Below are 13,605 nucleotides of genomic sequence, written 5' to 3' on the forward strand. Positions count from 1 at the left end.
GAGTAAACTTTTTGTACTTTTTATGAAAAAGTAAAGTGTTTTAAGTACAGGATATCTGAATAAGGTCAAATACAGGACCCAAGATAAAACTGAGAAAGCCACTGTCAGGCCCCCTACAAGGAACTGGTCATCTTGCAGAAACCAAAAGAGGAAATCAGTCAGAGCTGACTTCCCTCCTTCCTTTCCCTGAGCATAAGCGCTGGGAAACCGAAACCCACTCCCCCAAAGCACCACACAGAGAACACTACTCTCTCTTAGCAGAAACATTTATTGAGGACGATCAGTATCCTTGGTTGTGCTAACCATGGTTCTCATCAGAGAATGTGTTCTCGTGAAAACTGCAATGCTTTCTCAACAAGGACTGAATGATTTCTTTGGGGACATTGTTCCTCCCTGGAAGTGTTGGAGAAGCATTTCCTGTTTGAATAGAAGAGTCAGATCTCTGAACACAGTGCTTTCATTAGAGGTGAGGGTGGCCGGAGGGACGTGGCATACATCATGCATGCAGGTGGGTCTTGGGTGGGGCACAGACTCCCTGTAGGGTGGGGAAGGGGGTTGATTCTGGCATAAATGCTGGTCCCTGAAGGCCACAACTTTCCAGGGCTGTCTGATCCTGTCTCTTTTCTGTCTAACCCTTGTATGAAAACTCTTGTCAGGAGGGACAGCATCCTGGCTGCAGGATGTGGTCCTTGCCCATTCCCCTGGCTGTGGGTCAGAGAGAGCCCCGTAGTTGGAGGGATGCCCCTCGTCAGGCTCTACCTGGGCCTGCAGTTCCCCCTTCTGCTGACTTAACTCTGCAGCCTCAGGTTCGTATCTCCATGCCAGTTTCTCCTCTAGGATCTTCCCGATGGCTGCCATGAGCTCATGAGCTTCAGGAGGCCCACAGCTCACGAGAGCTGCACTTTGAGCTGGGTCTCGGAGCGGTGCAAAGGTTGACGTGAACTTGGCTTTTTGCTGGGGACTTTCCTGCCCTGTGATTTTTTTCTTGGAATTAATCCACTGAAAAAACTGCCTCATTATTTTTCTGAAGTAACTTTCAGGAGGAAACTGTTCATTCTGTGACAGATACGGGGAAGTGCCCTCTAATTCTCTGTCCTCAATAGAGTGGCTCTTCTTTCTGGCTTTAGACATCCCAACTCCTGAATCCTCGCTTCCACATTCTCCTGCTCTGGAGTCCAGAGGTCTCACTGTCTTTGCAGCTGGTGGGAAATTCCTATCCTGGCATTTCCATGAGACATGCTTAGAGGTCCAGGGTTCCCGCCAATCCCCATTGTCCTTCAAGTGGACTTGCAGCACCTGGGAAGCTCCCATGTCCCCACTGGAGATGCTCTGGGACTGAGTCAGTGAGGAGTCAGAAGGCAAGCTATCTGAAGTAAGGGATATGTCAGCGGGAGAGCCTTTAGGCTGGCTATGTTCCTTGCTCTTCAATTGAAACTTCAACTCGGTAAGGAGCTGTTTTTTAATGTCTGATGGTTTGGAATCTTGGGGAACTGGTATTTTTGGTGAGGGACATTCACTGGTCAGGGTAGTTTCTACTTTGCTCACATTGATATTTACCATTTGGGAGCTTCCCAACTTGTTGGTTGTCAAGATGTCACGAGATTGTGATGTAAGAACACACAGCTCCTCAGCCTTGAATATCTCCCTGAAGTTCATGGTGGACGTGGAAAAATGTTTTCAATTCTTCTCCACCATCTTTTGGCCCTGAATCATGTCCTCTCTATCACTGGAACTCACATTCTCATCCCTTGGCACATGTCCAGCCCCAGCTTGCCTTGTGGACACCTCTCGGCTGCATCTGTTATTGTCTAGTGCAGTCTTACTGTGACTCACTTTGTCTATAAAGCTGTGTGTGAGGATCTCTGAAGTCTGTCTGCCATGCTCGATTGCCTGGATGTCCTTGGCAAGCTCCTGGTCGATATCAGAGTGGGATGGTTTTAGGGCCCCCATCCTTCGTTGCCCACAGATGAGGTAGCAGGGAGTGGAAGATCCAGGATGGGGACTGAATTCGTTGTTTTCACCTTATTTCCCTGAAAACTTTTAGAGCTTCCCTCAAGGGGCCTGCAAACCTCAGCTTTTGGAATCCACCCCAGAAATATAGTTGGCTGAGGAGAGAAAGTCAAATTGGGGAAGAGGCCATGTTTTGGCTTCTCTCAACTTATAGGATTTTATGGATTCAAGGACTTTGAGGGGTAGGCCCCACCTCTGACTCACGCGAAACCTTATAATGTGGGCTTCTAGCACCTGTCGGGTGTTGGGATCCAGAAAAGAAAGCTCTGGAGTGGTCATCTGGGGGTGGACCCCACCTACTGTTATGTTTCTCAAATTTCTGTTTTCCATATTGTTCTGGGAACTCCCAGAAGGAGGGGATGGGTTGTCCTCAGCCAGCCATGAATGACACACCCCGAGGGGGATCCTCCCCGCAGTGATCTGCCAAAACTTCTGGCTTAGATGTAATCTAAGAATGGTTTTCATTCCATCCTGGTCTGTGTCCTTCCTTGAGACATTTAAGAGTTCATTCCCTGAGTAATTCCTTGAGTGACACACACAGCTACTTTTTGTCTCTGAGGCAGCCCTCAGACTCTTTCGTAAGTAGCATTCTGAGACCCTTGGAGGACTATCTTCTGGGCTCTTCTCTAGGATATATCCAAGATTCCTCTTCATGTCCTGCCTTAGTTGAAACTTTGTTGAGATCGTCTCATGGAAGCTTCCTGGGAAACTCAATTCAGTCTCTGCTCGATCCTTGCTACTCTGGCCCTGAAGCTGACGGAGCTGTGAGTGAGCATGTCTGCCTTTTTGTTGAGATGTTTCTGTGCATTTACACAGAGACTCTAGATTCCTACTGGCATGGAGGCAGCAGTGTGAGAATAGCCTCCTTGGAATGTGGAGCTCCATTTTATCCTGGGGTTCACGGGTGATATGAAAATGGCCAGGAAGGACAGAGACTGGTACATAGGCATGGGAGGACTGGCTGACCAAAGGAGGGGTGAGAGCTTGAGGACAAGTGGCTTCTTGAGATTTTTGGAATGCAGGGACTAAACCCCACAGACTTTCTTGTTGCTTCTGCAACATGTGCCATTTCAGGTGTTGATTTTCAGTTGAGATATGAGAGTCTGACTCAATCTGGGATCTATGGAAAGACACTCCATGGTCCCTAATCTTGGATGGAGAAGAAGATGGTAGGATTGAGAGTGGGGGTTGAAGGTGGGCATGGGGCTGGACCTGAGTGAAAGGTGGGGGCTGGGATTGGGAGTTGGTCTGAGAGAAGGGTTGCGGATGTACATCGGGGAAGGGAGGAGGGTGAGAATGGGGAAGTGGTGGAGATTCTTGATCCCACATCTTGACTGCAGAAGCATTACAGATTCCATTGAATAAGACAAAATGCGACCCTAGTGGGGCACTACTACTAGAAACCAGGAGAGTGGCCACCAGGGACTCACTGTGCAGAGAGGGAAGACCCCAAAAGAGCTGGGTATATTTCTGCTGCAAGTTTTCTCCCAAAGTCTTGACATACAGTAGCTGTTGACGAATGCTCAGCTGCTCTGGTTTGCCTGTGATGTCCCAGCCAGTTTTGGGGTCTGTGGTGTCTTGTACGTCAAGTGGCTGCAGTGAATTCCCTGAAGACATCCGTTGGTTTTCTGAGCACATTTGTTTTGAAAATCGTCCTTCCTCCTTTTCTATCTTCTCTAAAATCTGGAAATCCATTCTCTTTTTTATTTGTCTTGCCAAGAATGCCTGGCCGTTAAGGCCAAGGAAAGAAAGGCTGCTGGCCTCCATGTGATTGGTAGCAGAGTCTCCCCAGAGACAGGTCTCCGGTAGATGGAGGGAAACTTGCTCTCGTTGAAAATCAGAGTGTGATAATGTGGGGAGGAACATGTTCTTGGCAGGAGCCTGACAACAAGAGAATTCTGAAATTGACAGACTTGAATGGTCAGTGCCTCTGACTGTTGGGACATAAGTGGAGAACCCACCAGGGCTATCTGGAGATGAGTTCTCTGGAGCAGACTTCAATAAGATGGAAACCGATTTAGATTGAGTAACAGTTAAAGGGTGGTCTGTCGGTGGTGACACAGACAGGCTTGGTGCTGCGTGATGACAAGCCAGTGAGTCATTGGGATTCATTATCTGGGACAAATTTGGTAAGGGGTTAATATCTTGGGAAAGGGTGTGGTCAAGAGAGAAGATCGTATTCGGAGACAGTGGCCTCTGGTTGGAGAAAAGGATCCGTTGCCTGGGTGTCATGTGGTGGGAGAGGGGGAAGGTCAAGGGGTTGGGGTGGGGAATGGTCTCCTGGGAGTTTGGACTCCAAGGGAGGAAAAGGCTCTGGTGGCATAGAGTGAGCCGGTGCTGAGGGTGAAAGAAAGTCAGCTAAGGGTGTCATTGGGTTAGGTGAGAGAACAGAGGGGTGCGGTGGGGAAGGGTCAGGTGGAGGGGATGGTGTTAGGTCTCCTGGAGGGACTTCTGAGAAGGCAGAGGACAGAGTGAATGATGACTCAGTCCCAGAAGCTGTGGAAGCCATAGAGGACACAGAGGCAGTATCATCTTCCAGGTCCTCCAGGAACAGCAGCTGATTGACCTCCACGGTTGTGCTATTACACACCTCACAGGAGGGGTCTGGACATAGCAGTTGACGAAAGCAGATGGTATCGCGATGCTGGCCCCGGGGACTGAAGGAGACAGGATATACATAGCTGCAGCCAGGACCAGAACAAATATATGGGGCCCTGGCAGGTCTGACAGAGGTAGGGGCACCCATTGCATACTGTCCTTTCACATCCCCCCACTTCCTTGAGCTCACAATCTATGTTGTTTCCTTCTCCCCAAGACTTTCACAATCTGGATTTCAAAATCTGAGGATTTTCCCTCCCTTATCAATCTCACGTTTCACTGAGGCCCTAGAAATTCTTAGACCCTGCTAAGAAGCGGGATACAGGAAAGAAGGATTGTGTTTAGTCACCTTTGCAGCAGAGAAAGCACCTTCCTTGCCTCCTCTGCTTCGCTCTGGCAAGCTCTCCCACCTGGGAAACCAGGAAAGTGATGAAGACAGAAGCAAAGAGATCTTTTAGGAGGCAGAGTAGAATGTCCTTTATGGTACCCTTGGTAGATTGGACTTGGAGAGCTCCAAGAATTAGGATTCAAGATCGCACGGTTAATGATAATAATAAAGCTCACGTATGTATGTTGCTGTATCATTCACAAAGGGCTTTCATTCATATATGTATGTCATCCCATGTGAGGCTCAAAACCACCATGTGAGGAACATAGGTCACTGGTTACTTCAAGGAAGAATCTGATCATCCAGGAAGTCAAAGTACTTTCACAAGGTCAGGAGACAGAAGTTCTGACTCTTGACATCTCATACGGCCACTTAAGTGGGAAACGCCCATTGCCCAGGTCCATCACTGCTTCATGCCCAGAGCTGGGCAGAGCAGGAATCTGAGAAATGTTTCAGGTTCTGACTGCTTTCCCATGAGCCTCTCCTCTGAGGGCTCTGTTTTCTGAGAGGGACTGTATCTAGTGACTGACATCCTCAGAGACCATGGACCTGGGACCTCATGGAAAGGACAGGAAGGGTCACCCTTGGAGAGCTCAGGTGGGATAGGTAGAACCTTACCACTTGGTGTTCCACCTTTTCTTCTCCTCTTGGCTCTGCCCTGATACTGAGAACAAAAAGAAAAGAATGAAGGGCTGGGACTCATTGGTCTCACTTCTCTGTTTAGGAAAGTCAGATATTTGTTATCCAAGAATAATATGACTCTCTATTTTAATTCGTATAATTTTGCGTTCCTTCCTTTTATTAATTTTTAAAGGTGATAAGATACTTTCAGTCTTTCCTTCTTTGAAAACCTCGAAGGAGGATTTTTGGCTAGAGTCCACACTTGATCTTCTCAGTCAGAAGTCCTCTGCTCAAGGAGGGCATAGACTCTGAGGCCCACAGTCACATCTGTGCCTCCTCAGATAGGACCCTGTATCCTGGGACAGAGCTCACACTCCAGTGTCTGCTCAGAGGCTCAGCCCTGCTCTCCTGATCTGCCCAATACAAAGGACGGTTTGGTCGAATGACGCCCGACATGGGAATGTGACTCATGATCCAGTGTTGGGAACAGTGTTCTCCTACACAGATCCCAAACTCTCTAAATAACCTAATGCAGGGCCGTGAAATCACTGATGGGATTTTATCCAGCAATCCTCCACCACACCCAGATGGTCTGTGAGTTTTAAATGGGAAACAGTCCCAGCTGAACCCCTAGTCCTGCCTGGCCTATTCCCCTAGAAGGATGATGTTCTATCCTCTATTCAGACTTGCCATCTTAGGAGTCTCTCTGGACCAACTCATTTAAAAATGTGGGACTAGAAATGGAAACAACAATAAAAAATCCCTGTTGGTGGCTTGCCCAGGGATCCTTACCTTTTGGTAGATTTTGGTTTTCCAGAAGGTTGGTAAAGATGGAATCCCCACCAGGAAGCACAGGAACAGAAGAAGCAACCACAACCCACACACGATGGTGAGGTTGTGGTCACTATCTAAGAATGTTGAGCAGATGCTCAAAAACAACTCCATATGGCTATTCAGAAATGAGAGAACATTCCATTGACTGAACTCCATTTTCTGAATCGCAAGGCTGCCTGAGGCAACTGAGCTCTGAGAGTGTCCGCACTTGCCTGTAATCCCAGGCCTGCATCACAGAGCACTGAAGAGTCACAAAGGGTTTCAGAGGGTGGGGGAGGGGACATGCAGAGGGTGTGCCCATGGCCCCTTCCCCCCACCAGCCCAGCTGATCTCTCCATCCATCCTGGGCCCTCCAGGTCCCTCTGCCCTACCCTGCCATCCTATTTTCCAACTCTGTCCGTTCATCATATCATACAATTACATTAATGGAATTTTCTGCCTGTTCCACCTGTACTCCAGATATTACCCGGGCCCCCTTTACTGTTTGGAGAGCTTGACTTTGGTTTCACCAATTCCACTGCCTCGAAGTCTGAAATGCTCCCTGGAATTTTTGCTAGTACCCAGACATTTACACTCAGAATCATATATGTCCTCAAATCCATCTTTCCTTTAGAATGTTTTTGCCTTACATGAACCCTGATATAGAACTTAAAGTTCTTTACTCATTTGGTTTTGTGAATGTTGAATAACAAATTTTAGTTTTTTGCTTCAGTCAGCCTTTACCGTCTTCAGCCAGTGGGGCTGACTCAAATAATTGAAATGAATAATTCATTATTCAACATTCACAAGACTAAAATCAGTACGGGCATACCTCACTTAATGAAAGGGACATGTTTTGAGAAATGCATCATTAGGCACTTTCACTGTTGTGTGAACATCAAACAGTGTACTTACACAAACCTAAGTGGTAGAGCCTACTACACACCCAGGCTATGTGGTGCTACCCGTATGTGACCACTGTCATATATGTGGTCCATTAGTGACCGAAACATCGTTAATATTGTTACATGGTGCGTGACTGTGGTGGATGACAATGACAAAATGGAGTACCATTTTCAAGGCTTCTAAAATGGAGCTGGGAGGCCATTAAGGAAGTGGGGCTTATGCTTGTACACCACATCCACCACCAGATGTTAACTGGACTTTTGAGCTTTACCTGACAGCAGAGGTCACATCTTGAAGTGTTTCCTCATTCCAAGAAGGGGCAGTCTGCCTAGGACCAACTATGTTCTGGCAAGTCAGCTCACCCCATGCCAGAACCAGTCATTAACTGTTCACTGTAGACCTTTGTAAGCCTGTGTCCTTTCCTTTTATCTACCCCTGCCTCCTTTGTCTTCCTAGGAGCACATTTGAGCTTCTACTCGAATCTACATCTCCTGAATTGCAATTCTTGAGACCCCCAAATAAACTTTTTGGTTCTTTTGCAGTTTATGCCTCTTATTTGCTGACTTTACATGGTGACAGAAGTGGGATCCCTAGCTACTGACCTTCAATTCCGGTGCCACTTCACAGAGACAAGCAAGGTGCCTGCGAAGAATCTTTTGTGCTCTGTCGTCTCCTCCTGGTGGCTCTGGTTCCTGGTGGTAAGTCCTCCTGGGCCTGGACCTCCCATTTTTGGTAGAGGTCCAGACTCTTTATGTAGGCGTCCTTTGATACTGGTTCTGGCCATCCTTCCATTGTCAGCTTTGTTAGAAACTTCTGTTTCTTTCACTCCTTTTTTGGGCCTTTGATCCTTTGGTAAGTTCATACAAATGAGAAATCCATTTTCTAAGAGGACCACCAAAGAACAGCCCCACTCTGGGACTCCTGCTGGTTTTGTCTTTAAAGAATACAGACCTTCTACATGTAGATTTTTGTCCCACTGGGCTCAGATTACTCAGGGTGATTTAAAGCTTCACTGGCCTAAATGGGGCTCCTTTGAAATTCCTAAATTGGTTTATCTGTGCACTCAATTTGAAAAAGCCTATCAAACCAAACAAATAAAATGGGAAACTTTTTAAAATTGGTATCTTGAGGCCTCTAAATGAAACACTGAAAAGGACACTTCCTTGCAAGCCATAACAATGTCATAACTAAGAATTTCAAATGATTAAATGTAAGTGCCATAGATGAAAGAATATTAACTCCTCCTGTATTCGTCAGGGTTCTCTGGAGAACCAAGGAGATTATCTATCTATCTATATATATAATATATTAATATTGATATATAATAGAATATATAATCCATTGTATCTATATTTAAATTCATTTATTTAGTTCTATAAATTACATATATACACATAAAATTTATATATAAAAGAAACTTTGGCCTCGCCCCTAACTGCCTCAAAGAATTTAAGACAGAAGGCCTGTTCCAGGAAGGAGCTGTCAACGTAGGGAACTCTAGATGTGGTAGAGAAGAAGGTACCTAGCCGGGCCCATTTTACACAAGTTCTCTCTCATTTGTTTAGAGATGGCCCAGCAAACATTTGGTTTTCTGTCTCCCTGTGAATTGGCTTCCTCCTCTTTGAAGTCCCAAACCATGACCCCCAACCCCGCGCCTTTGTAAAATATCTAAACCCTAACCATAGGCCTGGCAGACACGCTGTGGACTGAGCAGCAGCATGAAGACCAGGGTCAACCTGATGACATTGTGGGTGGGACTACTGGCTGTTTGTCCACATCCTTGTCCTGGGTGCCCAGGAAGGCAGTCACCCAGCAACTTGCAGTGAGGTGTGGCGTGTGACTATGTTTCAGCCAATGCAACGGGAGTGGAAGTGGTGTGTGCCATTTCCAGGTTGGAACTTTTGAAAGCAGGTGTGTCTTCTCCGTGTTCCTTCTTTCTCCTTGTGCAGATTGGTTGCAGACAATGATACAGGCGTCAGGAATGGCAGAGCCAAGAGACGGGAATTCATGGGTGACTGACACACCCTGTGGAAGAGAACCACCTGCCCAACGCGAAACCCACCTTGGCCTGTAAGGCAATCACACATAAATTTCTACTCTCTGGTTATTCTTTTTCGGGATCTGCTTGTTATTTTCTTAACTATTATGGAAATATTTCAAATATGCAGAAGAGTACATAGTATGACCTCTATCTCCGGCCCCAATACCCAGAAAGAACAGACGTTAAATTCTACCCTATTTGCTTCCGATGTTGCATTCATTTGCTGGGGCTGCCATGACAAAATGCCACACGTAGGGTGGCTTAAACAATAGAAATCTATTTTCTCACGGTTCTGGAGGCCGAAGTTCAAGATCAAGGCGTTGGCCGGTTTAGTCTCTTCTGAGGCCTCTCTCCCCGGCCGCTTCTCCCTGTGTCCTCACACGGTCTTCCCTCTGTGTGTGTCTGAGTTCTAATCTTCTCTTCTTACGTGACTATCAGTCACATTGGATTGGAGCCTACCCATGTGACCTCAGTTGACCTTAATTACCTCTTTACAGGCCCTCTCTCCAAATACAGCCCTATTTTGAGGTCCTGGAGTTAGGACTTCAACATATGAATTTTCAGGGACATGATTCAGCCCACAACGATATCTCTGTTTTTAAGAAGCAAAATGTTGCCGTCACACCTAAAATTCACATTTCCATCCCGTTCTCCTCCCTCCCTCATCGTAGGTATCAATATCCTAAAATTAATTACATTCTTTATGATTCCAAGAATATCCATGTGCATGGCTCCATTAACAAAAGATTACATTTTTATGCATAGTCAAGACATACATGTGTATGTCTCCGTTAACAAATTCTTACATTGTTATGCACTTAAAAAATGTACAGGAACAGCATCACACTGCACATGTCCTTCTTTGATTGGCTTTGGGCTATAAATGGGGAAGGAAAAACAGCAGCTGAGGGTAAGAGAATAAATAAACGGCTTATGCATAAAAACCCAAAAGGACAGATTTCCAAGAGTGTCCTGGTTGGTGACCATGTGGAGGTTCTGGGAGAGTGGTTACCTGGAGAGGGCGTGGAAGCTCAGTGCCCTTTCCCCATGTCTTGCCCTATGCGTCTGTTCCATCGAGTTATTCCCGAGTCATATCCTTTTCTAATAAACAGGTAATCTAGTAAGTAAGAGGTTTCTCTGAGTTCTGTGAGCCGCCCTAGCAAATTCGTCGAACCGGAGCAGAGAGTCTTGGGAACCTCTTACTGACAGCCAGTTGCTCAGAAGCGTAGGCGACAACCCAGACTTGCTATTGGCACCTGCAGTGGGGGCAGTCTTGGGGGACTGAACCCTTAACCTGTGGGGTGTGATGCTGTCTCTGGGTACATAGTGTCAGAATCGAGTTGAATTGTAGGACACCCAGCTGGTGTCCCAAGAATTGCTTGTTGGTGGGGGGACTCCCCCGACCCCCAACCCCACACACATTGGAATTGGTACCAGAACCTAGGAACAAACTGTGAAAGATAAGCATCTTAGCTTGGGTTCCTATAACAAAATGCCATAGCGTGGGTGACTTAAACAACAGAAATTTATTTTCTCACCATTCTGGGGGCTGGAAGCCTGAGAGCAGGATGCCAGCATGGTCAGGTTCTGGCGAGGGCTCTCTCCTCAGCTTGCATAAGGTCCCCTTCTCACTGAGTCCTCAGATGGTGGGGTGTGTGTATGCGTGTGAAGAAACAGAAAGAGCGATCTCTTCCACTTCTGATGAGGCCACAGTCCTATCTGATTTAGGTTCCACCATTATGACTTCATTTTCACCATAATTACTTCCTAAAGACCTCGTGTCTGGACATGGTCACTAGGGGGGTCAGGGCTTCCATATATGAATGGCGGGGAGAGAGAATTCAGTCCATAGCAATAAATAAAGAGCAAATAAATAGAAACAAAGGTTTGGCATTTCTCTTTCTCATTTCCTTTCTTCCTGACTTTACTGTCTTGCTCTTTGTCTAGCTTCTTGAACAAGTAGCTCATTGGTTTCTAATTTTTCTTTTTAGATACGTATGTTGAAGGTATCTTTCTTCTAAGTATTGTTTAATTCCATCCACCAGATTTTGTCATGTAGTGCTTTCAGCTATAAATATTTCCTGAGTTCCATATGAGATCCCTTTCAATGCAAGGTTCTATAAGTTCCCAGCCATTATTATTATTTTCTCATCTGTCGCTCCTTTTACAAGTATGTAATGTTCCTCCTTGTCACCATGTTGGTTTTGTCTGGAGCTTTACCTCCAGATTTCTATAGATATACTTTTTTATTGACAGGTAAAGGACAAAATGAGGAAATATTTTTGCTATATATAAGCATGGTATCTGTCTACACTCCTGGGACAGTGTAGACTTCTAATCTGTCACTTATCCACCTTTGTGAAAAGGAATTCTAATATTGGCTCACTGAAGTCATTTTTGATGAGGATTTTTAGGCTGCTTAATTTTAAAATGGCTTACGATGAGGATTTTTAGGCTGGTTAGTTTTAAAACTACAGATGAGATTCGGGCTCCAAGGAATGGAATTTGTTTGCCCCTTTGTTGGGAAACATTTACATTTCTAAGGGAAACCTCTATCTGTGAAGATGCCTCCCTCTCTGTGCCAGGAAGAAGGGGGGATGGTCTTATCTCTAGAAGCTCTTAATCAATGCCAGAGGCAAGAACTTAAGTTGGTTACTGTCTGGCAACCTCAAGTAACTGACCCCCACCCCTCCCCCTCCCACAAATCCTCCTTTGTCTTTAGCCGAGGATAAAATTCAAGCGGTGACTTCTGCCATTTACTCAATCCGGTTTGATTCTTGTCTAAAAGTCATGGGATCACCCAATGATCAGATCCCACCTGCACTGATACCATTTTAACTTTTTTTCATGTTCTTTCCTTTGTCTTGTAAAGAGATGAATCATATACCTATGCCTTAAATTTAGCCCTAACCCTCAACTAGGGGCAGCAGCAGGAGCTCTGACTGCCGGTGAGTCTTGTCCCCACGCACCAGCTCTGCCTGCCCATGGGTCCTGTCCCCATGCTATTCTATACTATTCTCTAAATAAAAGAGCACTACTGCCAGATCTTGAGAGTCTAAGAAATCTTTCTTTCGACTCCTCGGCTCACCGACCCCGCATCATTTCAGTCAACAGCACAGGAAGTTGGTAATATGTATGTGTGGGGACCTGGAAATGGCCACCCCAAGATATGTCTCTTTGGCATCAGGATTATTTGAGGCTGATTGCTTTTGATAAACTGGGACAGGGAAGGAGGAATGGAACTTGCCCTTTGTTAGGGCACATTTACATTTGTAAGGTAAATCTCTATCTGTAAAATTTGCCTCCCTCTCTGTACCAGGAAGAAGAAAGGAGATGACCTTCCCTCTAAAAACTCTTAATCAATACCAAAGGCAAGGACTTAAATCTGCATTTTATTGTGCAAGTCTGGTAACCTCCTGTAACTGACTTTCCTCCCCCTCCCAACGTTGGCATTTCTTAAGGATTAAGCATTTTTCCTTAGGCTAGGAACTGATTGCTGTGCTCACCTGTGACCGCCCAGCTCCAGACAATCGACTTGAGTCCTGCTATGCCCACTGAGATAGCAGACCCACTACCTGCTGTGTCCATCAAGTGTGACAGGGCAATCTTGTGACTATTGTGGGAGGGACATTTCAATCACATGTGAAACACCCTGTTTGGCGGTATATAACCACTATGTGCACCCCACTTCTTTGGTGCCCTTTCTTCCTTCAGGAAGAAAGGCACCGGGCCACGGTTCCTCATAAAGCTTTGTTTAATTTTCTCTTGCTATTCTGTCTCATGTGAATTTAATTCGTTCTCCAGCCAGACGAACCCAAATTTGGGAAGAGGAAATGTCTTCCTCCCCTACATATGTTTTCATCAGTCAGATAGTCCATGTTGTGCTGTATTCACAACAAACTCCTACGTCTCAGCTAAAAATAACCAAGGTTTATTTCTCGAACATGCTCCATGTCATCAGGAGCTGGCTCTGTATTATCCTTGCTCAGTCTGGAGGATTAAGTAGATGGCAGCTAAAAGATGCTCGATCCAACTTCTTGCACAACTGCCAGGCAGGAAAAACACACTCCTACTGTTTGCCAAGGTTTGTCTGGAAGAGACAGCCTCATTTTTGCTCAAGTTTCATTTGCCAAAGGCTCACAAAGTCACATTTGACTTTAAGGGGCCAAGAAGATACATCCCTTCTGTGTGCCAGAGAAGAGCCGACAATATCTGGTGAACGGCAGTA

General features: G+C 45.9%; 1 protein-coding gene and 1 non-coding gene across 9 annotated transcripts in view; one reads left to right on the top strand and one right to left on the bottom strand.

Annotated features, from left to right (window-relative positions):
• LOC100147053 (heparan sulfate glucosamine 3-O-sulfotransferase 4-like) overlaps positions 1-13,605 on the top strand; it is a 41,894-nt gene that overhangs the window by 2,741 nt on the left and 25,548 nt on the right. For 7 of the 8 annotated variants that reach the window (XR_011437006.1, XR_011437010.1, XR_011437007.1 and 4 more), the window contains 2 exons: positions 7,879-8,034; positions 9,286-9,406. The gene's annotated coding sequence lies outside the window, so the exon portion shown is untranslated. Of the gene's footprint in view, positions 1-252; positions 1,445-7,878; positions 8,035-9,285; positions 9,407-13,605 lie in introns of those variants that run through there. The other variant, XM_070262187.1, reaches the window with a different exon arrangement.
• On the bottom strand, positions 251-7,280 carry LOC102149687 (uncharacterized). The gene is made up of 4 exons (XR_011437013.1): positions 6,410-7,280; positions 5,615-5,660; positions 4,958-5,018; positions 251-4,667 (listed from the first exon to the last, which is right to left on the bottom strand). It is a non-coding gene; the product is annotated as an uncharacterized protein (transcript).

The sequence above is a fragment of the Equus caballus genome, chromosome 3 (assembly GCF_041296265.1).
Source record: "Equus caballus isolate H_3958 breed thoroughbred chromosome 3, TB-T2T, whole genome shotgun sequence".
NCBI classification, from domain to species: Eukaryota; Metazoa; Chordata; class Mammalia; order Perissodactyla; family Equidae; genus Equus; species Equus caballus.